Genomic DNA, 26783 nt, shown 5'->3' with positions numbered 1-26783 from the left:
ACAAGATTATCCGGATAAAGATCCAGAAGAAATGAAAGTACTGACCAGGTGGAGTGACCATATAGCCGAGGGAAGACACAAGACACAGCCCTGTATAGACAGTATGTACAAGAAGATCAGTAGGGAAATAAAGTTACACGAGAAACGAAAAGCAGCACAAGTATCCGAGAAGGAAAATGACTCTGATACCGAAGAGGTAGACAGCGAGAATCCCTCCAGAATAGCGTATGTAGGTAAAACTAGACTTCCCGACCGACATTCACGCCTAGAACACAAGAAAGTTTTCCCTTCTCCAGCACCAGAACAAGGTTCTCTTGAGCAAGTATTTCAAGCTACCGACCACATTCTGAAATCACGAATCGGTTATAGTGAACTTAGTACCATGCATGAACAAGAACTAGCCCGATCAGCAGTCCGATGGACTACTGATTCTACCACTTTTCCAGACGAAATAGTGGCACAAATGTTTCTGAAATTGCCCCCAGCCGAGCAGCGACTGGTGGGAATGTATATGATCCAGCACCTCATTACACTGTATGAGGGTCAGCATTCTGATCCAGGTCCGTTACATGATGTTCTGAACGAGTTACTCCAGTATAGATGGAGAGGTTTAGGTACCGATTTAATTAGTGTCATTCTAGAACAGCGCCACAAATATCGAACGTTTCTGAACCCGCATTTTGTTCATGTCTCACCTCCAGAAAGTAAATCATTTTACATAGATAGACAGCATCCGTTACGAGAAGTGCATCCAGTTAGGACAGCGGGTGGTGAACTAGAACGAGTATTTGTTTACACCCCTATCACCAAGATGGAACTCTTAGAGATGAAGAAGTTAATTCCCTGTCACGACAAAGATCCAGCAGGGTTCCATCGAGAATTAAAAGACATGCTCCGTATGGGAGAATACACATATCCAGATATCATTAAAATGCTAAAGGTCCTGTTGCCCGCAGGGGTATATGAAAAACTCAAGGAAAAGGAATGGGAGGTGGGAGAGAAAAAGATAGATTGGACAGCTCTAGAAGCTGAAGATACTTCACGAGTACCAGGTACCGGTCTAGGAGGTAAAGTTAAAGAATTGCCCGAGTTATTGATACAAGTTTTGCCAAGGTTACTAGCCACGAAAAAGGAAGATTGGGATGCAATCTCAGCATGTAAACAGAAACAGGATGAAGACACTAGTGATTTTTATTCTAGATTTGAAAAATGTTTTATTATTAACAGTGGTTTGAAGACGAGTAGCGAGTCGTACCCTCATCTTTTTGTTACCAAACTAGTCGAGAATTCAAGTCCACAAGTTAAAAATCGAGTTTTGAAAGTCGAAAGTAGTTGGCAAGCTAATACTCCGTCCCAAATGTTACAGATGCTCCAGTATCACCAGAATAGAATCAGGGAAGAGCAAGAACACGAAAGGAGACGTATGAAAGACACGAAAATGAAAGTATTAGTTGCACAATCTGTTCCACAAGACAGTCAGAAGAGGGGTCCGAATCAAGCCAGTCATCCTGCAGCTCCCGTTAAAGGGACTTGCAATTATTGTTAACAGCCAGGTCATTTTATAAACGAGTTTGCAGTTCTGAAACACAACATAGCTACTGGTAAGACTAAAGAAAGACCACGTCCGCCTAGGCAAGAACAAGTTTCACAGACTTCTCAGTCACCACAGAATGCACAACAGACAGTTCCAGCACCGCAGCCTATCGCTGCAACACAGCATGTTACACAGCAAATGTACCAGTATGCTCAGTCAGAGTATCCAGAGTATCAACAGTATTCATGAAACAGCCTAGAGAGGGAGGTAGGCTTGCCTCTCATCGAGATACCTGTAGATCAAGAGGGTCCCTATGTACACAGTCAAGTATTAGGGAAAGACAGAAAGTTTTTGATTGATACAGGGGCAAGTAGGACTACTATCAGTCATGACGAGGTTCCAGGGGCTCCGCTCTCAGGCTCTAAAAATGTTTCCCTTGGATTTTCAGGAAAGCCTATTGTTAATGAAATTTCGAAACCAGTTTCCCTAGAAGTTGGTCCATTGTCCCGAACTACTGATTTGTTACTCACGAAATCATGTCCAGAAAATTTGTTAGGCATCAAAACATTAAAAGAATTAGGTGCAGTAATTTGCTGCTCCCCAGAGGGGGTACGTTTGTTCCTCAGAGACTTCAAAGGTCATTATGTATTACGTGATTTTGATCCAAGATTACTGAATGTTCCACAGCATTTATGGGCGCAAGGTCCAACTGATGTTGGTTGTATGCAAATCACACCCCATCGTGTGACTCTCAAACAAGGTATAGTTTTGCCACGAATCAGACAGTACAGATTGCCACCTGAGGCTGTAGCAGCCTTATCCAAAATTATTGACGAGCTTATTGCTCAAGGAGTGGTTGTAGAAACTGACTCCAATGTATGTAATTCTCCTATCATTCCGGTCCTGAAACGTACTGATCCAAATGCACCTCCAGTATATCGATTAGTGATTGACCTTCGAGAACTTAATAAATGTATCATACCCCAGTATCCAGTAGTCCCAGATATTTCATCCCTATTAACAGCCATTGATTCTGAAGCTACGTTTTTCACTGTCATCGACCTCAAGAATGCGTTTTTCAGTGTCCCCATTCATCCAGACAGCCAGTACCTTTTCGGTTTTTGTTTAAATGGAAGGAGCTATAAATTTACACGAGCTCCTCAAGGTTTTACAGAAAGTCCTAGTATTTACAGTCAAGCACTTAAGAGACAACTAGATAATATTCACATGCCAACTGACACTGCCCTGCTCCAGTATGTCGATGATCTACTGATCACAGCCCGTTCTGAACGTGACTGCGAGCGAGCGTCACTCACAGTTCTGTATTTCCTGGCCGAGCAGGGGCACAAGGTGTCCCCTTCCAAATTACAATTCTGTGTCCAGCAAGTGATCTACTTAGGCCACTTACTGTCCATGTGGGGTAGGCAGTTGACACCAGACCGTATCCAGTTAATAGCGAATCTTCCACAGCCCAAGACACAGAAGGAGGTACGAGCTTTTATTGGCCTCACTTCTTACTGCAGACAATGGATTCCTCAGTATGCATTTCTAGCCAAGCCACTGATACAGTTAACGACACAGGAGGCAGCCGTATCGACTGTCCTCCCTTGGACCCGGAACATACACTTGTTTTTAATGAATTAAAGAAAGCCTTATGTCAAGCACCTGTTCTAGCTACACCGAACTACAGTAAGCCTTTTACACTTTTTGTCACAGAACGTGATGGTACTGCATTATCTGTTCTCACACAAGATCAAGCAGGACAGTACAAGCCCTGTGCTTATTTCTCGAGCACATTAGATCCAGTAGCCCAGGCTCTGCCTGCGTGCCTCAAGTCAGTTGCAGCCACAGCTCTAGCAATCAGACAAAGTGATTCCATAGTGTTAGGACACTCCCTGACAGTACAAGTTCCACACTCCGTGGAAGTTCTTTTAAACCGAACCCAGACTCAGCACTTGACAATTGCACGTTTAACAGGTTATGAACTGACACTGTTCCAGCCACACATAGAAATCAGACGCTGCAACATTCTGAATCCTGCTACACTGTTACCGTCAGTTACTTCCAATCCTGCCACACATGACTGTGTGAAAGTTGTTAACACTATGACAAAGCCAAGACAAGACCTGACAGACATTGCATTACCTAATCCCGACCTGACACTTTATGTGGATGGTTCATGTATGAGAACAAGTACAGGAGAACTAGTAGCCGCGTATGCAGTGACTACTGAAACTGAAGTTATAGAAACACATCGTATTGACACCCTGTCTGCTCAAGCAGCAGAGCTAGTTACTCTGACCCAAGCCTGCATACGTGCCAAGAACCTGAAAGTAAACATATATACAGATTCACGTTATGCATTCGGAGTCTTACACGACTTTGGAGTACTCTGGCAGGAAAGAGGTTTCATGACTTCTCATGGAACCAAGATTCAGCATGGTCTCCTCATTCAGGCTCTGTTGGATGCAATACATTTACCGACAGCTATCGCTATCATGAAGTGCAAGGCACATACGAAAGTTACTGACATCATTTCCCAAGGTAACGATCTAGCAGATCGAACAGCCAAGCTTACAGCTCAGACTCCAGACATTCCAGTTAACACGACACAGACACTCACTCCAGATCCGACTACTTGTATGACAGTCAAGGACCCTACACAAGATGTCATAGACATACAGTTACATGCTACTCCCGAAGAAATCAAGAAATGGTCCGAACAAGGAGGGGTCCAGACAGATCAAGGATGGGTGACGAAGGGAAAAGCCACATGGTTTCTCCCCGACTCTATGGTTCAAGTCATTATTAATACCGCACATAGTCCAGCACATCTAGGAGAAAAAGCTATGTTAGACAGTATTCAGAACCTTTGGTTCAACAAGCACTTACGAGCTGCAGCCAAGCAGAAAGTCCGTACCTGTATGATATGTTGTCAGTTCAATCCAGGTAAAAGTGTCCCGGTGGAACAAGGTGGATTCCAACCTCCTGACCACCCTTTTGAAGTCCTCCAGATGGATTACATTCAGATGGAGCGATGTCGAGGTTTCAAGTATGTCCTCGTAGTTGTATGCGCTTTGTCCAGGTGGACAGAAGCATATCCAGTTCCAGATTACACAGCCGCGACCACTGCCAGGCAGTTGGTTCGTGAATTCTTTCCCCGCTATGGACTCCCTAGGGTCGTATATTCTGATAACGGCCAGCCATTCTCATCTGAGCTTATGAAACATGTTTCCCTTCTGTTAGGGTACCAGTGGAAGTTCCATTGTGTGCGCCATCCTGAAGCAGCCGGTCTCGTAGAGAGACATAATCAGACATTGAAAGTCCGCATTGCCAAAATATGTAAAGAGAAAGGTGTAGACTGGCTAGTTGCCCTGCCAGTTGCCCTATTCTATATGCGGATGGTTGCACATTCCAGATCAGGTCTGTCCCCGTATGAGGTCGTATTCGGCCGCCCCCCAAACATGTGGGGTACACCTAGACCCCGCAGTATTACAGATGTTTCCAGTAATATGCTGACAGATTACCTAGCTTCCTTGATGTCTGCCCTACACTCTTGTCGTTCACAGGTTGCCGCCGCATTTCCAGACAACACCGAGGTGAAACCGCATGAAGTCATTCCCGGAAGCCTCGTGTTGGTGCGGAATTTTGATCGTTCAAGTCCGCTGGAGCCCCGCTGGAAGGAGCCCCGCCTGGTATTATTAACAACAAGGACTGCCGTGAAGTTGGAGGGCAGGAAGGGATGGGTCCACCTGTCCCACGTCAAAAAATTCCATGGACTTCGTGAAAAATCTTTTGCAAAGGACTGTTCCATTATTAAAGACTGCCTAAAAACAGACTCTGGACTTGATTCTGAACTCAAGCCTCCCCTGTTAGAGGAAACTCCGCAACAGGAGTATAAAAAGAAATTAAGGTCTAGTAAAATAAGTCAGCCAGTTTAATTGTCTAAGTCCCTCTCGGGTGAAACGGTTAGACAGGTTTCTGACATGTATGAGATAGACCCCCATAGTGAGAGAGTTAGTCAAAACTCTATACGATGTATCATCATTTTATGCTTTTTGCTATATGTGAGTCTTATGGTTACCTGCACAAGTTATGCTTTACATTTATGTTTTCCAGTTTCACATGTACATAAGTTTTCTAATGCTACAGTAGAGCACACATTTAGTGATCTGCCTCCTCACGAGCTATCCTATCGTCTTGCTATGCGCAATAATACATTTATCAGAATGTTACACTATTCACACCAGACCAGCAATGCCACCAATTGTTGGGTGTGTGGTCGACTCCCCCCTTTCCAGACACCGAAGGGAGTTCTGCCACTCTTTCCTTATCCGTTTTCACATAATGGTTCGTGTGGAGCATGGTCCACTTTAACGTCATCCTCAAATGATATGTCCCTTCTGAATAGAACATGTTTTCCAGACAAGCAAGGTCTCTCCCATAGAACAGGGTTAGACCTAGAAAATGAAGTATATGATTTGGGTAATTATTCTTCGAATTTCATGGTCCTGAATGTTCAGTCTGATACTACTCCAGATTTGCCTGCTATTTCAGTACTACCAGTCAAAGGCGAATTATGTGTCAGAAAGAATGGTTCCGCACATGTAGGACATAGTGATTGTACTACTATTGTCGAGTATAGTGACAGTGGGAAATCTATTTTCAAAGCTTCTCGTCATTCTTATTTTGTTTGTGGTCAGACCGCATATGTTCGTCTGCCCCTCGATTGGGATGGAACATGTTACATTGCCTTCCTACTGCCACCAGTTTTTCTAGCCCCATCTGATTATCACAGAAACACGCATCTAGTACACGTCAGACATAGAAGGGAGATCGAGTCCCCAATTGTCGATCAAACTGAAACTACTCTAGAACAGTATCAAGATTTTAATAAAGGTTTCTTCTTCTTTATAGGACCTGTCCAGAATAGTAAGTTAATACGTAGGTTAACCAGAACCCTTGAAGCAGTAGTGAATGAGACTACTTCTGCTCTAGGTAACTTAACCGAAGAGCAATCTGCTATGAGATTTGTCGTGCTCCAAAATAGTCTCGTTCTTGACGTCATACTGGCCGATAGAGGAGGAGCATGTAGAGTCATCGGATCTAGTTGCTGCATTTTCATTCCTAATAACGCGCCGTCTGTTTATTCAGCTATAACCAGACTTCATAAAATTGCCCATCAGTTACACCAGAATCCAGGCACCTGGACATGGTCCGGTTGGCTCTGGAGTATCATATCTGCCTGGGGATGGAAAGTATTGTCATTCCTAGGTATTGCAGTAATGATTATATTCAGTTGCTGCCTCTGTATACAATGTGGCCCTGCGATTTGCGGCATGTGTGCTACCTCTTGTATTCCTAGTCCTAAATCCCGTTCCAAGACAATTCGAGACGAGCAAATGATGCTATATGAAATGATAGATGGTATCATGAATATAGATGTTTCCTGATGGAAACGTAGGGCACAAGGAGGGAATGTGGAAAAGTAAATTTTGCCATGTTGTATGTGCCTACGTGTTCCCCACCTTATGTTATATGTGCATGATCGATATGCATGTATTCCCTCTCTGATCGATTAAAAACGCAATTATAGTTGTGTCCATCTCTAGTATGCCAGTTTCCAGTGTTCGTGAAAGCAACGAATATTAGGCCTATGTAAACCTACGTTGCCACATTTTACAGTGTGCACGTTAATTCATTGAATTGTCCCCGTTTCTAGGCCTCATAAGGGCCCGGACTCAGATTCAGCTCCTGTCTCCTGAAACCCTTTCCGAGGAGCGATGCAGCCCCCACCTGTATCCCTGACCCTTCGCTTACTTCTTGCCACGCAGTGCCCGGCCCGGCCTGGCTCTGCCTCCCAGTCTGCCAAGAATATGTTATGTTTCTAGTTATCAGTCCAGCCCTCCTTCTCTGCATTCCTAAGCTACTGAATCGCATCAATAGTTTCCGTCATGGTCTAGCTTTTATGTCTCCATGAAAGAGAAATACTGTATTAATGTTCATAGAATATTCCTTGCACACGCATTACATATAGAATTATGTATGCACCAGTCTTAGAGTCTATTAGCCTTTGCCCTGATAACTTTTGGATTCTATCAACATGTACTCTAAACACCAGATACCAGATAGGCCCTGGGTACATGTCGCTCTGACACTCCAGACTTTAGTCTCCTCTTCTAGCGCAGAAGTCATAGCCCCCAGTTTTCCCTGGTAACACGTCATTGCCCGTTTGCGCGCACCACTAGGTTAGAGGTCCCAGCTGCTCAGGTAGCCCCCTCCATGTTTCCGCCCCGTTTATGACATATTCTGTTACGTTTACATCACATGTCTATGTATACGCCCTGTACACGCCTTCTTGTTACATCATTTTGCCCTTATCTTTCGCGACTGTTACGAACCACGCCTACTGCTACGCCTACTGTATTGAATGAAATGTATTTGTTTAACTATAAATATTGTGCACTGTTATTAAAAAGTTACCCCTTATGCTTCCAGATCCTGTCCCCGGCAGCTGCCATCCTATTCCCATGCAGGCTGTCCTGTTCCTGTCCTTTATGCCTGATTAAAGCCTGTAAACTCCAGCTACCTCGAATCCCGACTCTTATTTATTGAGCTACCTGTTTATTGATTATTCTGAAAAATAGATCCGGTAATTAATTATTTATTTACCACAACCTGACGCAGGTTTCATGTGGCGCAGGGGTTTACAACGTGACGCATCTCCCTAGATGGGTCACGTTGTAAATACGGTGTCACATGGCACATGCTTTACGCAGCTGCTGCATCACAGAAGTGACACAATGGCGGCTTAAATGTTTTGCAAGAGGCTTGTAAATCTGCCCCAAAGTGTTTTAAATGTCTTGCTTTGCATGGCATCCGTCTCACAGTCGCTGTGCTTTATCTGTTATTGCGTATTGTAAGCAGGGGAAAACCCAATCAACCCTTGTAGGCTTGGGCACTGTATAGTTAAGGTCAAGGAATGCTACAAGGGATTTTATTCAAACAAATATTTAACTTAGTCGTGAGTTGTACTAAAGTAACACACTCAAAGGAAACCACAGGATATCAAGTTTGATTCTGTATTTGAAATAAATCAATGGACGGGTGGACCAATGGAACACACAGAGATAAAGGTTTCAAAGAATATATATTTACTCAAAAAAATCGGGAAGACAAAAATATGGAATAAATCAAGCAATAGTTATGAACAGAGGTAGACACTAGTTTCACTGCAATTCATAACAGAAAAACATCAACTCCTGGTGGATTAAACAAACAACCAAAATTAATTGATAAAGAGTGGTCGTATGTTGGTGCCAAAGCAACGTGACTGGAGATGATGGGTGAGGTGTCGACGTTTCGGTCTAAAGGGCAATCGTCATGTAGACCATCATCAGGACAGAATATTTCATTGCAGAAAGAACTCCCTATATTAAAACATAAATGTAGATTACTTGTAGAATATGTAATAAAAATAAAATTCTAGAAGATACATTTACAGAAACTCCATGTGTCGAAGTATAACTTGATGTCTAATCTGTATACAACTAATTGCAAGACAAAATACCCCTTCCTGGTATTGTCTTGAAAAAACATTATTAGACACATTGCGTATTACTTATTTACATCATCATTGGTGCAGTTAATAAACAAATGCTCAATGTATTAAAAACAAAAGAGACATATCTTATTGTATGTCATCTATTACAAATGTAACATACCATCATCATTTGAAAGAAACAAGAGGGCTATTTAAATAACATAGGTCGGAAATAACAGTTGAGTTGTCACCTGAAATTCATAAAAATATCCCATCATGGGATAACTGAAGGCAATAAATACTAAGAAGGGGGGGGGGGAGGGGTTGAGAAGAGCACTAAGCTTCAACTACTAAACAGACTAGAGAGACCTGAGGGTTATGTTAATATGAGAACGCCTACCTTGGAAATGAGGAAACTGTGGCCACATGAATTGGAGGACAGTTGGGCACGATATTTAAAATAAAAACTGAAAAGAAACAGTGGCGCTATCAGTATACAATAATCCGAGTCAACAAATAGGCAGTCCTTAATCTATCGTTTATGCATAGAGGCCTACCTTATATTTGAAGGAACAGACCACATCAATTGGTCAACTCTCGGGGGGCACTTTAGTACAGCAGCGTTATACACTCGTTCTGAGGAGAGTAAGCATAGCGTTTCAAAAATGCTGCTCACTTGTATCAGTTACTAATACAAACACGGAGATTTATTTTTGACGCTAGGGAAGTTTATTTACGACGCTAAAATGATTAACTGAAAGAAAACAGTGGCGCTATCAATGTTATGATCCGAGTCAACAGATAACCAGTCCTTGATCTATCGTTTATGTATAGAGGCCTACCTTAAATTTGAAGGAATAGACCCCATCAATTGGTCAACTCTCGGGGGGCACTTTAGTACAGCAGCGTAGTACACTCGTTCTAAGGAGAGTAAACATAGCGTTTTTCGAAATGTTGCTCACTTATATCAGTTACTGATACAAACACGGAGATTTAATTAAGACGCTAAAGAGGTTTATTTACGACGCTAAAGAGATTAAAGTTTATTTAGACATAAAAACGATCACTATCTTAAATGTCTGACCGAGTGCGCAAGGAGAAACATATAAGTTGTTTTGAAATAGTAAAGCGACTGGACTTACTTCAAAAACGGTCTCGAGAGTCGCGTTCTGTGTTCGCATGTAGATACATCAGTAACTCGGAGTGACCCGGCACTAGGTAATTTAAACACAGCGAACCGGAAGTATAAGTTAAACTTGAGGCCGCACAAGGTGCGAAAAAGGATTCGCCATGTTGGATGAGGCAAGGTCTGATAACCAAGGGGCTCTGAATAAAGGTAGTTATTTGAAAACGTTCGAAAATCAAGCGCTGAGAGGCAAAATCAGTCCGGGAACGATCCAAATTGTTCGCTTTATCTGTCTAATGACTTTTACTAAAAGAAATAATGAAAACAATTTTCGGACGACTGTCACCATACTGTGAGGGGGCACGGATATATCTAATGTGTATTTTCAGATCAGTGGTCCCTTTCGGCAATCAACACTCAATGGAAAAAGTGGAATTGCTGGATCAAAGGATTTCAAGTGACATTTCAACTTATTAAAACACATATTTACAAAGGTAATGGAGAAATAAAAAATGAGCATGTAAGTGTTTGTGATAACAATAGCACAAGGAAAACTGTTTCCTTAGACCAGGTTGTAGTGCAAGAATTAGACCAGGCATGCCATTCAGTACAGGAATTAAGACCGAATTTTACTGAATCTGCCAAACAAATCCAACGTTGTTCTTTCATTGTCAATAGGTGGTCGACATTGGGCTGTCTAATCGTAGGTTTGACAACCTCGACTACCCACCAGTGTAGATCTTTCCCACTGTGATTTTTTCCAGAAAAATGGTCCACGAGTGGAGCATTCTCAGTTAGACAACAAATTCTGGATTGGTGTTGTAGAATTCTTTTCTTAATTGGCTGAGTTGTTTTGCCAAAGTAATTAAGGCCACACGGACATTTAATGCAATAAACAACATTGGTTGTATTACAATTTGAAAAATTCTTAAGTAAAAAGGTTTTAATATTGAGACTGAACTGTTTGGTATTCGCTGTGGTAGCACAAGCTGCACAGTGATTACATTTATAGTGTCCCTGTAGTGGACTAAGTTGTCTCATATTGTCAACCAAGTTGGGTTCTTTATCATTGTAGGCATGGACTAGTCTGTCTCTAAGATTTCTGCCTCTTTTGAAGGCAAACAGCGGCTTTTCCACTAGTTCTGGAAGGTCTGAGAGAAGCGACCAATGTTTGGAAACAACTTTCTTGATGGAATTGCTTGATGTTCCAAAAGTAGTTACACAGACAAGTTTGGGTTCAGTTGTCTTTACTTTCACTTGAAGGAGCGATTCTCGGTCATTATACCACGCTCGCTTTAATGAGCGTTTCAGTAACTTGTTGGGATATCCTCGTGCGAGCAGTTTTACTTTAAGTTGTTGTGCTTCCTTAAAATAGTCAGCTCTTTTGGAACAGTTCCTACACAAGCGTAGGAATTGGCCAAAGGGTAGACCATCACGTAGCGCTTGAGGATGGCAACTGTTATATTTCAACAGGGTGTTTTTGGCGGTAGGCTTGGTAAATAGGGTTGTGTACAGAGTTTTATCCTCACCAGACTTGATGGAAATGTCTAAGAAATCAATGCTTAAATTATTTGAGACCATTGTGAATTGAAGGTTAATGTTCTTGGAATTAATCCATTTATGAAACTCAGTAAGTTCTGCTAAATTGCCATGCCAGATGAAGAAAATATCATCTATGTAGCGTAGCCAACATCGCAGATGAACTGCATATGGATTGTTAGTATCATAGATATATTTATCTTCAAAGTCAGACACGTAGATGTTCGCTATGTCCGGCGCAAAAACTGCGCCCATAGCCACGCCTTTTAGTTGTTGATAAAAGGTTCTCTCATAGATGAAGAAATTTTCACATAGAGGAATCCTAAGGCAATCAATGATAAAGTCGGATGGGACTCTATGTGGTCTTGGTCTACTTTCCAATAATGACAGCAGAATAGTTAATACATCCTCTTGTGGAATATTAGTATATAGACTTTCAATGTCCATGGACACCAAAAGTTCATTTTCGCTGTCGAATGGGATGTTTTCCACATTGTTGATCACTGCCATTGTGTCTCTGATGTAGTTTTTGTTCTGTGTGGCAAAAGGACGAATAAAAAAGTCAACATATTGAGCCAGGGGTTTTAAAATGGAATTACAGCCTGACACAATTGGACGTCCCGGAGGGGTGGTTTGATTTTTGTGGACTTTAGGCAGTATATAGATTGCTGGGGCCGTAGGTGCCTTATTGATCAGGAACGCTGCCTCTTTTTGGCCTAGCCAACCACCATTAACACCAGTTGTTGATAGATCTAGGATTTTTTTCTCAAGTTTCAATGTTGGATTACACGATAATCTCTGATAATTGGAAACTACTGATAGTTGTTTTTGTAGTTCCAAATTGTAGGCTTTCTCATCCCAAAGGACGATACCCCCACCTTTATCAGCTGGTTTGAAGATGGTATCAGGGAGGGATTGTAGATGGAATAATGCCTGTTGTTGTGCTTTATTGAGATTGTAGGGGACCCATTTAGGATGCCTGAATAGATGTTCAATTTGAGTCATTACTGCGTTTTCAAAAGTAATGATTTCTTTGGCTGCCAGGTTGTTCGCTGGGAAAAAAGTTGAAATAGGACGTAGGCCAGTCACGTCCACAGAGAGGGTGTTGTTTCTGTTAGCAAAGAAGTTTTTAAGGCGAATAGCTCTGAAGAACTTGTAAAGTTCTAATTTTGTTGAGAACAGATCGTTCTTATGTGTTGGAACAAAGGAGAGACCATGTGCGAGGACAGATATTTCAGTAGTGGATAGAGAGTGTTTGGAGAGATTGAAAATTGGTAGACTTACATTATCTTCTACCACTCGTAGTATTGGTTCCTCGTACGTCGGAACCCGGGGGTGTAGTTGTTGCGACCCCATCCTCTGCGTGTTTGTTGGCCTCGCGTTGGAGGGCCTTGTCCCCTCTGGCCTTGTCCTAAAAAAGACTGTCTCGAGGTGGATGGTTGTTCTTGTCTCGCCCTTTGTTGGTGTTCAGGGCCCCTTTCGTTGTCTGAGTCTGTATCAGTACCAGAAAAGGTAATCCTTTTCTGTTGACCACGGAAGCGACCTTGTTGATGCCCTTGGGGTTGATACAAATCTTTGTTGAGGTATTGCGGCATGTTGGTTAGGTGTATTTAGGTTGGCCAAAGGATTAATAATTTTTCTAAAATGTCTACTCCAGGATATGTTGTTTGCCAAGCGGCTTCTTTTGAAGAAGGGTAATATTTTTATTTCAAAGAAATAATCGGTAGAGACAACTTTTTAACTTTACCGTGTATCCTTGAAAGCTTCATGGAAAATATGCTGAGAGTGGTGCCCTAGGGCTGAAGAGGCTGCTCAAATGTTTACGTTACTATGCAGTAAACCATCATGAGCAGGGACACTTGCTATTTCATTTAAAATTAAAAGTGGGTTAGTAGGCTTAAATACATGTCTAAAAAACTTTTAAAAGCTAGCCAACAGACCGACCTGTCATACCAGCGCATCTGGCAGTGCCTACACACCACAAATTTCCCACATCATGCCACAAAATTTAACAGCACACCACATAATTCAACTCCACAACATAGCACTCCCCAGCACACAATATCATTCCACGTAATTAACTCCATAACACACAATCTCACTCTATACAATTCCACTACAGTTAATACCATTTGATTACATACAACCCACATAATTCCAAATCACACCATGCCACACATTTCCACAACACAACTCTACAGCAAACAATTTCAAGACAACCCATCTCTACCTTCTCTCATCTCTCCCTCACACACTCACTATCCCCCCTCATCTCGCTATTCCACTGGCCCCTTTCCCTCTCCCTCTCATTCCCTGTCTCCTCTCTATCCTACCTGCTCACACATGCTACCTTCCTGTACCTCCTTGCACTGTGCACTGCTCCACCTTTCGCCTCCTCCCGCCCGCTCTAGGTGCCCCTCTGACTTGTGTGTGTCTCTCTCTCACCTCTCTCTCGCGCATTCTTCCCGCCTCCCTCATATTGGTTCACTTCAGGCCTTCGAGTAGTTTGTTTCCCATGCCTTTTCAACATTTCCATATCTCAAACCTACGCTCTCCTCCTCTGTTTGGGGTGTCTTCTGCGGAAACACTCTTTATGCGCCTGTGGTCTGCTCCCGCCTTCTTTTTCTCTTTCTCACACACTTTCTGCTCTCTGTCTGGGGTTCAATCACCACTTCGTGCACAAACTACCTATCCCTTTCTATCTATTCTGTGCAGTTCTCACCCCTATCTATTCACCATGCCACATAATTCCTCTATACAAATATACTCCACACGGGGCCGGCTTTAGCGCTGGTGTTGCCTGGTGCGACAGTCCTTTTTGGCACCCCCCCTTTACTCCTTCTGCACGAATTCCCTCACTACCACTCTCCAACAGTGCCCCTCACCTCTCTATTGCCCCTCTCTGACATACATTTAATTTGTTTAAGCTCTACAAAGTCAGCGCCTGCTGCGGCTCCACCGGTCGCACCGCCCTAAAGCCTTGCTCTCACTCAACACCATACAATTCCACCCCACACAATTCCACAACTAACAATTCCACTTCAACCACATAATTCCACTCCACACCACATACATTCTCTCCAATCCAAACAAAAAAATAAGAAAAAAACAATATCATTTACAACGACAATAGCTCTAACTTTAACAGATGCAAGACTGATTGCATTGCAAATGCTTGTTTTAAAATGTCTTCTAATTTCCATCAGTCTCAAGAGGTAATTTTTCAGTTTTTTTCCCTTCCACAGTTTCTGATGAGGATCAATGACTGAGCACATAGGATATGAAAACATCCGTCCTGACCTACTTTGACAGAACAAAACCTGTTAAGAATTCAGATCACTTATTTCTGTTTTACCAGATCAAGGTAAGAAAGCATCATATATAATAATAAGTCGATAGACAAAATCCACCATTCTGTTAGCCTATCCACCTCAATAACTCCACCCCTCACGCCCCCTAGAAAGGATTCCAGGCCATTCTACTGGTGGCATGTGGCCTCTTGCACAGAAATTCAGGAAGTTCCTTTGAATGAAATGTGTGGAGCAGGAATCGGGCCACTCACTACATGTTTCTTAACCATTACTAATTAAAAAATATACTGTCAAATGTTTTTAAATTCTGGGTCTGATATTGTGAACTATGTTGAAATATGAAAGAAAGAGTTTTGTGTTATAATAGCTTTTGGTCGCCTAATCCATACTAATATTATAGAGAGAGAGCCCAAACCTTTGAGGCGGGTAATCTCAGTAACCACAGCACCAATCACAACACCTAATACAGCGTTGGAAAGGGCAGTTGCAGCAGAAGGACATAGGCTATGCAGACGCAGAAAAAAAATTATTAAAAAATTGCAAAAAACTACATCATCCAGAAGGTCGAGGGCCAAAATAACATCAAACAGGAAATGATGTAAAAACGTGACTCACTATATTGAGACTGAGAGCCTGGAGCCAAATTGATCGTGAACAAGGGTTATGCTATCCGAAACGCATAGATTTGTGCCTGCCTGCTTGAGAAACTCCATGCTGTGAGGATTAAATAAAAAAGCACATAAGTGAAGACAAACGCGAGTTCGTCCCGTTTTTCTCCCAGCTGGAAGAATTGGTTGTGGATTTAAATGCGGCGTGGTTCTGCCGCGGGGATTTACGAACCGGTGAGAGAGCGCTGAAAATTCTGGCGAAAATGAACCGAGGGGTATCAATATATATATATATATATATATATATATTGTAGCTCCTGCTTGATCCGAAGTACTAGGAATCACTCGAACTACATCAAAGGCTCCAAGCAACAACCTTTATTCAAAAGGTATGGAAAACATGCTTCGGCAGAATCCTTTTAGCAGTCACACGCCAGCCTGACGCGTTTCGATAATTCTCCTCAGAGGCTTGTGGCGGATGAAATGCACTGCCGCACTTCCCGTTTTTCTCCTCTCATGGCGCACACCTGTTTTGGTACTGCGCTGCGGATTATGGGAATTGTAGTGCCGGTTAAAGGTGCAATGTTCTGCCGGCTTCGTTTCAAGACCCTGAATGGGCCCCCGCCTCCGATGTTTTCCTAAATCCTGTGTGATGTAGCTCCGAAGATGGGCTGACAGGATGACAGTCCACACGGCTCCCAAGTTACCAGGATGGTGCATTCCTGACGGCTCGGCCGCCGTTTTAACATTGTAGCTCCTGCTTGATCCGAAGTACTAGGAATCACTCGAACTACATCAAAGGCTCCAAGCAACAGCCTTTATTCAAAAGGTATGGAAAACATGCTTCGGCAGAATCCTTTTAGCAGTCACACGCCAGCCTGACGCGTTTCGATAATTCTCCTCAGAGGCTTGTGGCGGATGAAATGCACTGCCGCACTTCCCGTTTTTCTCCTCTCATGGCGCACACCTGTTTTGGTACTGCGCTGCGGATTATGGGAATTGTAGTGCCGGTTAAAGGTGCAATGTTCTGCCGGCTTCGTTTCAAGACCCTGAATGGGCCCCCGCCTCCGATGTTTTCCTAAATCCTGTGTGATGTAGCTCCGAAGATGGGCTGGCAGGATGACAGTCCACACGGCTCCCAAGTTACCAGGATGGTGCATTCCTGACGGCTCGGCCGCCGTTTTAACATTGTAGCTCCTGCTTGATCCGAAGTACTAGGAATCACTCGAACTACATCAAAGGCTCCAAGCAACAGCCTTTATTCAAAAGGTATGGAAAACATGCTTCGGCAGAATCCTTTTAGCAGTCACACGCCAGCCTGACGCGTTTCGATAATTCTCCTCAGAGGCTTGTGGCGGATGAAATGCACTGCCGCACTTCCCGTTTTTCTCCTCTCATGGCGCACACCTGTTTTGGTACTGCGCTGCGGATTATGGGAATTGTAGTGCCGGTTAAAGGTGCAATGTTCTGCCGGCTTCGTTTCAAGACCCTGAATGGGCCCCCGCCTCCGATGTTTTCCTAAATCCTGTGTGATGTAGCTCCGAAGATGGGCTGGCAGGATGACAGTCCACACGGCTCCCAAGTTACCAGGATGGTGCATTCCTGACGGCTCGGCCGCCGTTTTAACATTGTAGCTCCTGCTTGATCCGAAGTACTAGGAATCACTCGAACTACATCAAAGGCTCCAAGCAACAGCCTTTATTCAAAAGGTATGGAAAACATGCTTCGGCAGAATCCTTTTAGCAGTCACACGCCAGCCTGACGCGTTTCGATAATTCTCCTCAGAGGCTTGTGGCGGATGAAATGCACTGCCGCACTTCCCGTTTTTCTCCTCTCATGGCGCACACCTGTTTTGGTACTGCGCTGCGGATTATGGGAATTGTAGTGCCGGTTAAAGGTGCAATGTTCTGCCGGCTTCGTTTCAAGACCCTGAATGGGCCCCCGCCTCCGATGTTTTCCTAAATCCTGTGTGATGTAGCTCCGAAGATGGGCTGGCAGGATGACAGTCCACACGGCTCCCAAGTTACCAGGATGGTGCATTCCTGACGGCTCGGCCGCCGTTTTAACATTGTAGCTCCTGCTTGATCCGAAGTACTAGGAATCACTCGAACTACATCAAAGGCTCCAAGCAACAGCCTTTATTCAAAAGGTATGGAAAACATGCTTCGGCAGAATCCTTTTAGCAGTCACACGCCAGCCTGACGCGTTTCGATAATTCTCCTCAGAGGCTTGTGGCGGATGAAATGCACTGCCGCACTTCCCGTTTTTCTCCTCTCATGGCGCACACCTGTTTTGGTACTGCGCTGCGGATTATGGGAATTGTAGTGCCGGTTAAAGGTGCAATGTTCTGCCGGCTTCGTTTCAAGACCCTGAATGGGCCCCCGCCTCCGATGTTTTCCTAAATCCTGTGTGATGTAGCTCCGAAGATGGGCTGGCAGGATGACAGTCCACACGGCTCCCAAGTTACCAGGATGGTGCATTCCTGACGGCTCGGCCGCCGTTTTAACATTGTAGCTCCTGCTTGATCCGAAGTACTAGGAATCACTCGAACTACATCAAAGGCTCCAAGCAACAGCCTTTATTCAAAAGGTATGGAAAACATGCTTTGGCAGAATCCTTTTAGCAGTCACACGCCAGCCTGACGCGTTTCGATAATTCTCCTCAGAGGCTTGTGGCGGATGAAATGCACTGCCGCACTTCCCGTTTTTCTCCTCTCATGGCGCACACCTGTTTTGGTACTGCGCTGCGGATTATGGGAATTGTAGTGCCGGTTAAAGGTGCAATGTTCTGCCGGCTTCGTTTCAAGACCCTGAATGGGCCCCCGCCTCCGATGTTTTCCTAAATCCTGTGTGATGTAGCTCCGAAGATGGGCTGGCAGGATGACAGTCCACACGGCTCCCAAGTTACCAGGATGGTGCATTCCTGACGGCTCGGCCGCCGTTTTAACATTGTAGCTCCTGCTTGATCCGAAGTACTAGGAATCACTCGAACTACATCAAAGGCTCCAAGCAACAGCCTTTATTCAAAAGGTATGGAAAACATGCTTCGGCAGAATCCTTTTAGCAGTCACACGCCAGCCTGACGCGTTTCGATAATTCTCCTCAGAGGCTTGTGGCGGATGAAATGCACTGCCGCACTTCCCGTTTTTCTCCTCTCATGGCGCACACCTGTTTTGGTACTGCGCTGCGGATTATGGGAATTGTAGTGCCGGTTAAAGGTGCAATGTTCTGCCGGCTTCGTTTCAAGACCCTGAATGGGCCCCCGCCTCCGATGTTTTCCTAAATCCTGTGTGATGTAGCTCCGAAGATGGGCTGGCAGGATGACAGTCCACACGGCTCCCAAGTTACCAGGATGGTGCATTCCTGACGGCTCGGCCGCCGTTTTAACATTGTAGCTCCTGCTTGATCCGAAGTACTAGGAATCACTCGAACTACATCAAAGGCTCCAAGCAACAGCCTTTATTCAAAAGGTATGGAAAACATGCTTCGGCAGAATCCTTTTAGCAGTCACACGCCAGCCTGACGCGTTTCGATAATTCTCCTCAGAGGCTTGTGGCGGATGAAATGCACTGCCGCACTTCCCGTTTTTCTCCTCTCATGGCGCACACCTGTTTTGGTACTGCGCTGCGGATTATGGGAATTGTAGTGCCGGTTAAAGGTGCAATGTTCTGCCGGCTTCGTTTCAAGACCCTGAATGGGCCCCCGCCTCCGATGTTTACCTAAATCCTGTGTGATGTAGCTCCGAAGATGGGCTGGCAGGATGACAGTCCACACGGCTCCCAAGTTACCAGGATGGTGCATTCCTGACGGCTCGGCCGCCGTTTTAACATTGTAGCTCCTGCTTGATCCGAAGTACTAGGAATCACTCGAACTACATCAAAGGCTCCAAGCAACAGCCTTTATTCAAAAGGTATGGAAAACATGCTTCGGCAGAATCCTTTTAGCAGTCACACGCCAGCCTGACGCGTTTCGATAATTCTCCTCAGAGGCTTGTGGCGGATGAAATGCACTGTCGCACTTCCCGTTTTTCTCCTCTCATGGCGCACACCTGTTTTGGTACTGCGCTGCGGATTATGGGAATTGTAGTGCCGGTTAAAGGTGCAATGTTCTGCCGGCTTCGTTTCAAGACCCTGAATGGGCCCCCGCCTCCGATGTTTTCCTAAATCCTGTGTGATGTAGCTCCGAAGATGGGCTGGCAGGATGACAGTCCACACGGCTCCCAAGTTACCAGGATGGTGCATTCCTGACGGCTCGGCCGCCGTTTTAACATTGTAGCTCCTGCTTGATCCGAAGTACTAGGAATCACTCGAACTACATCAAAGGCTCCAAGCAACAGCCTTTATTCAAAAGGTATGGAAAACATACTTCGGCAGAATCCTTTTAGCAGTCACACGCCAGCCTGACGCGTTTCGATAATTCTCCTCAGAGGCTTGTGGCGGATGAAATGCACTGCCGCACTTCCCGTTTTTCTCCTCTCATGGCGCACACCTGTTTTGGTACTGCGCTGCGGATTATGGGAATTGTAGTGCCGGTTAAAGGTGCAATGTTCTGCCGGCTTCGTTTCAAGACCCTGAATGGGCCCCCGCCTCCGATGTTTTCCTAAATCCTGTGTGATGTAGCTCCGAAGATGGGCTGGCAGGATGACAGTCCACACGGCTCCCAAGTTACCAGGATGGTGCATTCCTGACGGCTCGGCCGCCGTTTTAACATTGTAGCTCCTGCTTGATCCGAAGTATTAGGAATCACTCGAACTACATCAAAGGCTCCAAGCAACAGCCTTTATTCAAAAGGTATGGAAAACATGCTTCGGCAGAATCCTTTTAGCAGTCACACGCCAGCCTGACGCGTTTCGATAATTCTCCTCAGAGGCTTGTGGCGGATGAAATGCACTGCCGCACTTCCCGTTTTTCTCCTCTCATGGCGCACACCTGTTTTGGTACTGCGCTGCGGATTATGGGAATTGTAGTGCCGGTTAAAGGTGCAATGTTCTGCCGGCTTCGTTTCAAGACCCTGAATGGGCCCCCGCCTCCGAAGTTTTCCTAAATCCTGTGTGATGTAGCTCCGAAGATGGGCTGGCAGGATGACAGTCCACACGGCTCCCAAGTTACCAGGATGGTGCATTCCTGACGGCTCGGCCGCCGTTTTAACATTGTAGCTCCTGCTTGATCCGAAGTACTAGGAATCACTCGAACTACATCAAAGGCTCCAAGCAACAGCCTTTATTCAAAAGGTATGGAAAACATGCTTCGGCAGAATCCTTTTAGCAGTCACTATTGAATAAAGGCTGTTGCTTGGAGCCTTTGATGTAGTTCGAGTGATTCCTAGTACTTCGGATCAAGCAGGAGCTACAATGTTAAAACGGCGGCCGAGCCGTCAGGAATGCACCATCCTGGTAACTTGGGAGCCGTGTGGACTGTCATCCTGCCAGCCCATTTTCGGAGCTACATCACACAGGATTTAGGAAAACATCGGAGGCGGGGGCCCATTCAGGGTCTTGAAACGAAGCCGGCAGAACATTGCACCTTCAACCGGCACTACAATTCCCATAATCCGCAGCGCAGTACCAAAACAGGTGTGCGCCATGAGAGGAGAAAAACGGGAAGTGCGGCAGTGCATTTCATCCGCCACAAGCCTCTGAGGAGAATTATCGAAACGCGTCAGGCTGGCGTGTGACTGCTAAAAGGATTCTGCCGAAGCATGTTTTCCATACCTTTTGAATAAAGGCTGTTGCTTGGAGCCTTTGATGTAGTTCGAGTGATTCCTAGTACTTCGGATCAAGCAGGAGCTACAATGTTAAAACGGCGGCCGAGCCGTCAGGAATGCACCATCCTGGTAACTTGGGAGCCGTGTGGACTGTCATCCTGCCAGCCCATTTTCGGAGCTACATCACACAGGATTTAGGAAAACATCGGAGGCGGGGGCCCATTCAGGGTCTTGAAACGAAGCCGGCAGAACATTGCACCTTCAACCGGCACTACAATTCCCATAATCCGCAGCGCAGTACCAAAACAGGTGTGCGCCATGAGAGGAGAAAAACGGGAAGTGCGGCAGTGCATTTCATCCGCCACAAGCCTCTGAGGAGAATTATCGAAACGCGTCAGGTTGGCGTGTGACTGCTAAAAGGATTCTGCCGAAGCATGTTTTCCATACCTTTTGAATAAAGGCTGTTGCTTGGAGCCTTTGATGTAGTTCGAGTGATTCCTAGTACTTCGGATCAAGCAGGAGCTACAATGTTAAAACGGCGGCCGAGCCGTCAGGAATGCACCATCCTGGTAACTTGGGAGCCGTGTGGACTGTCATCCTGCCAGCCCATTTTCGGAGCTACATCACACAGGATTTAGGAAAACATCGGAGGCGGGGGCCCATTCAGGGTCTTGAAACGAAGCCGGCAGAACATTGCACCTTCAACCGGCACTACAATTCCCATAATCCGCAGCGCAGTACCAAAACAGGTGTGCGCCATGAGAGGAGAAAAACGGGAAGTGCGGCAGTGCATTTCATCCGCCACAAGCCTCTGAGGAGAATTAACGAAACGCGTCAGGCTGGCGTGTGACTGCTAAAAGGATTCTGCCGAAGCATGTTTTCCATACCTTTTGAATAAAGGCTGTTGCTTGGAGCCTTTGATGTAGTTCGAGTGATTCCTAGTACTTCGGATCAAGCAGGAGCTACAATGTTAAAACGGCGGCCGAGCCGTCAGGAATGCACCATCCTGGTAACTTGGGAGCCGTGTGGACTGTCATCCTGCCAGCCCATTTTCGGAGCTACATCACACAGGATTTAGGAAAACATCGGAGGCGGGGGCCCATTCAGGGTCTTGAAACGAAGCCGGCAGAACATTGCACCTTCAACCGGCACTACAATTCCCATAATCCGCAGCGCAGTACCAAAACAGGTGTGCGCCATGAGAGGAGAAAAACGGGAAGTGCGGCAGTGCATTTCATCCGCCACAAGCCTCTGAGGAGAATTATCGAAACGCGTCAGGCTGGCGTGTGACTGCTAAAAGGATTCTGCCGAAGCATGTTTTCCATACTTTTTGAATAAAGGCTGTTGCTTGGAGCCTTTGATGTAGTTCGAGTGATTCCTAGTACTTCGGATCAAGCAGGAGCGACATTATATATATATATATATATATATATATATATATTCACTGAAAAAACCATAGGTTTCAGGAGTTATATAGTTAGGAATTCGTTTTTAAAAAACCTTTGAAATTCACTCAAAAAACTATAAGTTATAGTGGTGTTATAGTTAGCTGGACATTTTACTCATACAAAACCAATGAAATTGCTCCTATATAGTTAGTTGTACTAACTATATTTCGCGCACCTGCAATCCACTGCTGATGATGTCACATATTAGATCATTCATGACATGGTCAGTGACATCACTGATGACATCTCAAATGACTATATAAGGCCTGAAACCTATGGTTTTTTCAGTGTTTTTTAAAAAACAATTGATTGGTTAACTGGCTTATTAAGTGTATCTTAGTGAATACATATATTAGCGAGTAATGTTTAAATATTTAAATATATCCATGAGTGATGTAATATGTGACGTCATCAGCAGTGCATTGCAGACGTGCAAGTTATAGTGAGTCCAACTAACTATAACGTGGGAATTTCAATATTTCAATGGTTTTATGCGAGTAAAATTTCCAGCTAACTATAACTGGTGTGAAACCTATGGTTTTTTCAGTGAATTTCAAAGGTTTTTTAAATGCTAATTCCTAACTATAACTGGTGTGTAACCTATGGTTTTTTCAGTGAATATTTATATATATAAAATTTCTATGGCAAAATGAAACCCCTCATTTTGTTCCTTTTCAAATTAAATGTATTAAGTGTTACCACTTTATTCCAATCAAGATGACTTCAGGTGTGCCATACTTTTGTCATAAGTAAGACTGTTAGCGTTCTAGTTGTTCTTTAGAACACTCTGGGACATTCTGCCATTGGGCTATAGTTGGGCTACATCTGGCTGATATTTGGGCTACATTTGGGCTCTTTTGTCTCTGGTGGCCATCTTGGGAGACTGCATATCAGAATTTTTTTAATGAAATATAAGAGGATTTGAGAAGTCACTCAAAATGTGCCTCTTTCTTCAGCACTAATCATAATTTCTATGGCAAAATGAACCCCCTCATTTTGTTCCTTTGCAAATTAAATGTTTTAAGTGTTAACACTTTATTCCAATCAAGATGACTTCAGGTGTGCCATACTTTTGTCATAAGTAAGACTGTTAGCGCTCTAGTTGTTCTTTAGAACACTCTGGGACATTCTGCCATTGGGCTACATCTGGCTGATATTTGGGCTACATTTGTTTTTTTTTGTCTCTGGTGGCCATCTTTGGGCTACATTGGGCTACATTTGGGCTCTAAAATATATATAGCCCAATGTAGCCCAATATATATTTATTCAAAGTTAATTTTCGTAAAAACCACTGGAGCACATATCTTGAGACATAGCAAAGGCACATCGGGCTACCAGTCCCTACAATTTTGCCAAGTTTGGTGGAAAACCATTCAGCCGTTCGGGCTAAAAGTGAGTCCAACCGCCCTATGGAAATTAACATGGGGAAAACACGTTTTGGGACCCCCCTTTTATCTCGGCCCCCGCTTGACGAATCCCACCCAAACTTACAGGGAAGGAGCGGAGCGCCGCGAGGCAAAGTTAGGGAAAATTTCAGGAAGATTCCTCAACCGGCGCCAAAGTTATTCCCAATAGAATGTTGCGATTTCCCTATGGAAAACAATCCTAACTATATATACCTACTGGCTATCGCCAGTAGGTAATATATATATATATATATATCCATATATCCATATATCTATACTAATATTATAAAGAGAGAGCCCAAACCTTTGAGGCGGGTAATCTCAGTAACCACAGCACCAATCACAACACCCAATACAGCGTTGGAAAGGGCAGTTGCAGCAGAAGGACATAGGCTATGCAGACGGCCACCATATACATTTAAAAGGTAAAAGAACCGTGCCAGCAAAGTAGTCCCTTGTGGGCGTGTCTGCGTTCTACTGTGGGCGTGTGCTGGGGGCATGAAAAACGCTGGGGGCTTGTGGTACCTTCCTTCATGCCATGTGAGTCGTAATTGCGCCGCATAAAGGGGCATGCTGGGGGCGTGACACGCTGGGGCCGTGACAAACGCTGTGGGCGTGTGTCCGTGCTGTGGGCGTGTGTCCGCCCTTCATGCCATGTGAAGCGCCAATTACGCAATTGCGCCGCATCAAGGGGCACGCTGGGGGCGTGACAAACCCTGGGGCGGGTGCTACGTTCCGCACTTCATGCCATTTGGGTCAAACATTAATCAGATCGTCTGCTGTGGCCGTGTGCGTCACAAAGGCGTTCACCTCGAAGCGTGGTAAGTAACCATTCGCAAGACTCCCTTGGGGGACTGCCCGTTGTCTCACACATACTGGGGGTGCCGAATGCAGTGTGTGCCTTGGCCTGGGTGCGTCTAAAAAGTACTCGGGCCGAAGAGCCTTGGTGTGGGCCATAAAAAAATAAGAACAGCGGGAAACAATCATTCAAGACTCACACAATTCTAATTGTTAGACGGTCGCCGCTGGCCCTCAAGCGGGGGCACACGCGACTGAGCATGTCTGCGGGGACAATTACTGCAGCCTCTCATGCGCGCTGTTACTGAACTATCACATTAAACCAAATTACACGCGCCTGCTAACATCAGCCAGGGCTGTAGCCGGGCTCAGGCGGCGGATCACTACACTAATTACATGCGTCTGCTAACATGAACCAGGGCTGCAGCTGGGCCTCAAGCGGGGGGACACGCACCTGCTAACCTCAACCAGGGCTGCAGCTGGGCCTCAAGCGGGGGAACACACGAATGACCGTATCTGAATACACATATTACACACATTCTATTTCATACCCGGAGAACGTCGGGACGGGCTGCTAGTATAATATATTTGCTCACGCATTACACTTTTCAATATGCATTTGTCATATGTCTTGTGCAGGCCCATTGTCCTTTTCCCTATGTTAGCATGAGCACGTTGCAGATTTTTCTCTGCTTTGCACATGTTACTCTACAGACATATTTTGCTTTGTGCCACACTGTACTGTGACACAGAACCTGCTGTTGTTAGTGTGTACTGTTCTTTCCTGGGATTTAGTCTGAACACTGTAGACATGGTTGAACAACAATGCCCCTTATTATTCTGTTCTAGTCAGGCCCTAGCATCTAGACCAAACATGCAAAGCAGCTGTTTGGGAAAACGTTGGTTTGTCATATAGGTATGCACGGATAGGTAACAACACACTTGGAGAGGGACCTTTCCACAGAAAAGCTTGTGAAAGCACCTGAGAAGTAGAACTTTCATCTGTGTATGCTGCGGTACGGGGTCTGCTGCTAACACCCAGAGATCTTCTGATATATAATCATTTTGCTTCTGTAAGCGGGAAGGGAGGTTTGGCTACCCGGTATTATATAATGACAGCTCTATTTATGAAATATGGACTACTTACTATGCTGACTGTATTTGTGTTAAGCAATTTTCTTACTTATTGTGGCACATATACTGCATACTAGAGCACAATAGTTAAACTAAACATTTTAAACTTTCCTCGTGTCTCTGTCAGAACTTATTGTGGACTAGTACGAGAGTGAGAGCAAACGGGTGTGTCCTGCAACCGTGATTCCTGAGAGGGCCGGAAGTGTTGTATTCTGGGGTGTCTAATCACTTGTTCCTCTGTGAATGAGTAGGAGAGCAAGTGAGACACTATAGCTAGTCGGTCCCGGGCTCCTGGGTACACGGGGGGTACAATGACTACTATGCTCCTATGATCCCAAGCATAGTTCTATGACTTCGCAGAATCCCTACAACACATTTGATTGCTTTCAGGTCATTATCCTTTTTGGTACTATTTGTCAAGGCCTCTAAAGGTCTGGTATACCTCACGCAGTGACAGCTGGTATGAGGAGGAGTGATGTAGAGATATTGTTTCCATTACTTACCATTAATCCTAATCACTCTTCATCCTACACATCCTCGTCCTGGTCAATAATGCCCCCCCACCGCCTCCCCCTTACTATCTCAGCCTTGTTGGACCCGGCCTCGTGGCGTGGTCCTACCCCTCCCGCATGGC

At 44.8% G+C, this 26783-nt stretch overlaps 1 protein-coding gene and 2 long non-coding RNA genes across 5 annotated transcripts in view; 1 reads left to right on the top strand and 2 right to left on the bottom strand.

The window, feature by feature from the left end:
• The window catches only part of BTBD19 (BTB domain containing 19), a 1311048-nt gene that overhangs the window by 126562 nt on the left and 1157703 nt on the right, over window positions 1-26783 (bottom strand). The window lies entirely within an intron of this gene.
• Window positions 8668-10359, bottom strand: LOC144801510 (uncharacterized). The gene is made up of 5 exons (XR_013605321.1): window positions 10220-10359; window positions 9920-9998; window positions 9635-9713; window positions 9478-9544; window positions 8668-8964 (listed from the first exon to the last, which is right to left on the bottom strand). It is a non-coding gene; the product is annotated as an uncharacterized LOC144801510 (long non-coding RNA).
• LOC144807857 (uncharacterized) overlaps window positions 10409-26783 on the top strand; it is a 124131-nt gene continuing 107756 nt past the window's right edge. Inside the window, exons 1-2 of the long non-coding RNA XR_013606477.1 lie at window positions 10409-10697; window positions 14988-15106. This is a non-coding gene — a long non-coding RNA (uncharacterized LOC144807857). The remainder of the gene's footprint in view (window positions 10698-14987; window positions 15107-26783) is intronic.

Source organism: Lissotriton helveticus, chromosome 1_2, assembly GCF_964261635.1.
Source record: "Lissotriton helveticus chromosome 1_2, aLisHel1.1, whole genome shotgun sequence".
Lineage (NCBI taxonomy): Eukaryota > Metazoa > Chordata > Amphibia > Caudata > Salamandridae > Lissotriton > Lissotriton helveticus.
Note: the sequence above shows the minus strand (reverse complement) of the source record. Positions and strands in the feature narration are given on the sequence as shown.